General features: G+C 36.9%; 1 long non-coding RNA gene across 1 annotated transcript; it reads left to right on the plus strand.

Moving 5' to 3' along the window:
- The first annotated feature begins 3,385 nt into the window (after nt 1-3,385).
- On the plus strand, nt 3,386-3,883 carry LOC140811946 (uncharacterized). The gene is made up of 3 exons (XR_012113569.1): nt 3,386-3,596; nt 3,684-3,725; nt 3,841-3,883. It is a non-coding gene; the product is annotated as an uncharacterized lncRNA (long non-coding RNA).
- The last annotated feature ends 229 nt before the right edge of the window (nt 3,884-4,112 follow it).

The following is a 4,112-nucleotide window of genomic DNA, read 5'->3' on the forward strand; positions in this document are numbered from 1 at the left end:
TTTTTCTGTGTGAATCCCCGAGCTACCAATCGAGCCTTATATTTTTCCACGTCGCCATCAGCATTCTTCTTTATTTTGAATATCCATTTCACACCAATTGCTTTCTTTCCGGGTGGCAACCGAGTCAACTCCCAAGTATGATTTTTGTTGATGGATGCAATCTCCTCATCCATAGCCTTTTTCCATTCAATTTGTTTTTCTGCCTCCTCAAAATCTAATGGCTCAATATCTGCAAATAAGCAAAAGAAAGTAGGATCATTGATAATTTCAGAATCTTCGTATATCTCGGTTAGATTTCTGAACCGATGAGGTCTTTCATTCGAATTTTCAGACCGAGAATCTGCATCCATGCTTTCTGAATTTTCAGGTTCTGTGATTTCAGATTCTGTATTATCAAAACTGATTTCTGGAGAATACGAGAAATCATGTTCATCACTTTGATTTTTCCAATCAAATGACTTGCTTTCATCGAAGACAACATCTCTACTAATGATAAGCCTTTTTGTGTTCGGATTATACAACTTGTATCCTTTAGAATTTTCCGCATAGCCAAGGAAAACAAGTTTCTCACTTTTGTCATCGAGTTTACTTCTCAACTCATCAGAGACATGTGAGTAAGCCACACTTCCAAATACTTTGAGATGAGAAACACTTGGCTTTCGCCCACTCCAAGTTTCAATTGGTGTCATTTTCTCCAAACTTTTGGTTGGACAACGGTTGGATAAATATACAGCACATGCTACTGCTTCTGCCCAGAAAATCTTTGGCATATTCATACTTTTCAGCATGCTACGAACCATATTTAAAATAGTTCGATTCTTCCGTTCTACAACTCCATTTTGTTGCGGAGATCTTGGAACAGTTAGTGGCCTTCTAATTCCATGAGATTCACAAAAGTTGTTGAATTCTAGTGATGTGAATTCTCCTCCACGATCGGTTCTTAAGGCTTTAATCACAAACCCACTTTGATTTTCTACGAATGTTTTGAATTTTTTAAATGATTCAAAAGCTTCAGATTTTTGCTTAAGAAAGTAAACCCATGTTTTCCTGGAAAAATCATCGATGAACAATAAGAAATAATTGTTCTTACCAAATGAAGTTGGCTTGATAGGTCCGCAAATATCAGCATGTATTAATTCCAAAGGTTTTGATGCTCTCGTCAAGGATTCCTTCGGAAAACTTTTCCTTGTTTGTTTGCCAAATATGCAATTCTCACATAGTTGATTAGGATGACAAAATAATGGCAAACCAGCAACCATCTTTTCTTTACTCAAAATATTTAAACTTTCAAAATTTAAATGCCCCATTCTCAAATGCCATAGCCATGATGAATCGGAAATGCTATTCTTGAAACACTTCAAAATACATGTTTCAATGTTGAGAGGAAACATTCTGTTTTTCGTCATAGGCACTTTAGCAATCATCTTCCCTTTGTGACTTTTGAGCACTAGTCCACAGTTCATCATATCAACTGCATATCCTTTTTCAAGCAATTGTCCAATGCTCAAAATATTTGACTTCAAAGCAGGAACATAATAAACATCGGAAATAAATTGATGATCTCCGTTCTTTAGTTTAATCAAAACATCACCTCTTCCATCAATCGAAACTTTAGTCTTGTCTCCAAAAAAAATGTTTCCTCCAAACGACTTATCAAAAAAGGTGAACAGATCTTTGTTACCTGTCATGTGATTGCTTGCACCGGTGTCAAGATACCAAGTTTCCCCAGTGCTTTGTTCATCCTCACTTTTGCATGTCATTAACAGTGTTGATTCTTCATTTTCGGTTTCAAGATAATGATTCTTTTCTTCTTTCTTTTCTGAATCTGGGCACTCACTTGCGTAGTGACCAAGTTTTTGACAGGAGTAACATCTTATTTCTGCTTTATTTCTTCCGCCTCTTTGCTGAAAATGAGATCTTCCACGACCTCTCGAGTATTGCTGTTGATTATTTGATTCATCATGGTATCCTTTCGAGTATCGTTGGTGATTATTTGAATCACCGTTGTATCCATTCCATCTTCCTCCTCTGCCTCGAGAATTTCTTCGTCCACGACCTCTTTCATAGTTTCTACCTCTTCCTCTTCCACGATTAAAAGATTTAAAATCTTCATTCTTTTCTCCCAAATAAAGTTTGGATTGCAAAGATTGTGAAGGTGGTTCTTCCTTTCTTTTAATTCTCTCTTCGTGAGCTTGCAACGATCCCATCAATTGATCAATCGTCATGGAATCTAAATCTTTTGATTCTTCTATAGCCACAACAATATAGTCAAATCTCGCATCAAGTGATCGAAGAATTTTTTCAATCACACGAACATCTTCTGTTTTCTCTCCGAGTCTTTTCAATTGGTTGATGGTGGCAAGAACGCGAGAAATATACTCCGAAATTGATTCCGACTCTTTCATATTTAATGATTCAAACTCTCTTCTCAAAGTTTGAAGACGAATACGTACAACTTTGTCACTTCCATTGAATGAATTTTGAAGCAAATCCCATGCCTCCTTCGACGTTGATGCCGTGGCTATTTTTTCAAAAACTTCATCATCTACGTAAAGTTGAATGGTGGACAGTGCCTGCTGATCCTTCTGTTCAGATTTTTGCCACGCTGTTCTTTGGGCTTGACTCAACGTTGTTTCATCTTCGGGAGCTTCCACACCTTTTTCTACAGCATCCCACACACCTTCAGAACGCAACAGAGTCTTCATCTTAATGCTCCAGTTGCTGTAGTTTTCCTTTGATAGTTTCGGAAAGTGTACAGGAAGAGAATTCATGGTGATGTCTTCAAATATAATTGTCTCACTCCGATAAAAAAGCTCTGATACCACTTTGTTGGAGAATAGAGACAAGATATATTTGATCACACCTTAAACGGATTACATTTCAGAATTTATAAAGAATTACAACTACAAAAATTAAATGCATACTAATTAATAATTGGAAAATGAACTTTTGACTGATATTAATTCTTCAAGCATTCCAACCAAAATGTCTCTTCAAATCACACGTTTAACTTTTATCAGAGTCTAGCTAGGGGTGGGTTAGGCCTTAAAGATATTATAAAAGCTGGTTATTTATAGTAAATAATTGTCTTTGAATACACATGGCTGTTGTTTTGTTTTTGTTTTTCGAGTAAATTGTTTGGATTCTGAGAAACCGAAACAAGCTAATCTGTCGAACGCTGATTCTCTTGATTACTGCAGCATGGTGAAAATAATGAAGAGATTCGAAGAGTGCCAGCGAGTTAAAAAGGGTGTTCCAGAGGTACATGTGATGCTTAAAATTTGACATATCTATGGACTTTTAATCCTTCCACATATTCATTATATGTATCGGATTTAATATGGTTGGTTCTCTTAACAGAGGGAGGAGGATGTTCTGAGAGAAGAGATGGAAATGCTCAAACAGAAGGAGGACCAGTATGTTTTCTCAAAACAAATGAGATTCTTGTATTTTTCGAAAATCCGTGTTGTGTTGTGTCTTTCCTGTTAATTTGCAGGCATGTGTTGGGGAGGGATCTCAATAGCATGACTCGCGAAGATTTGCAAGAACTCGAACAACAACTAAACGAAGGGCTATTGTGCATCAAGGATAGGAAGGTTTGTCCTTTAAATTAGACTTTGGACTTAAAACAAAACGTATTACTCTTTCAATGCTAACAATAAAAGACAATGCTACGGTTTCAGGAGGCAATATTGGTCCAGAAACTTCAAAAATCAAGGGATGATGTATGCATGCAGATTAATCTCTTATTTTTTGCATAAATATACCAGCTGATTTCTTATACAGGTCCTGGAGGAAAATTGAAAAACATTTGTCCCTTTTTTTTTAATTTTATTGCAGGAGCTACAATCCATGAAGGAGAATGTGACTTTACGCCAAAAGGCATGTGTTGCTAGCTCTCTCATTTCGAGTTATTGATGTGAATATATCTAAGTAAGTAATATGCACTGGGGCTTAATATGATTCATAGGTTGAAAACCTTGAAAGGCTTTGTGCCCCGATCAGCTATCAACAACCACTTCTTCTCAACTTCGAGCTCGGACAATTAGGCGTCGCCAGTCCCCAACTAGCTTGCGATACTAGCACCGGAGATGCAGACTTAGTGGACACCA

The sequence above is a fragment of the Primulina eburnea genome, chromosome 14 (assembly GCF_022965805.1).
Source record: "Primulina eburnea isolate SZY01 chromosome 14, ASM2296580v1, whole genome shotgun sequence".
Taxonomy (NCBI): domain Eukaryota; kingdom Viridiplantae; phylum Streptophyta; class Magnoliopsida; order Lamiales; family Gesneriaceae; genus Primulina; species Primulina eburnea.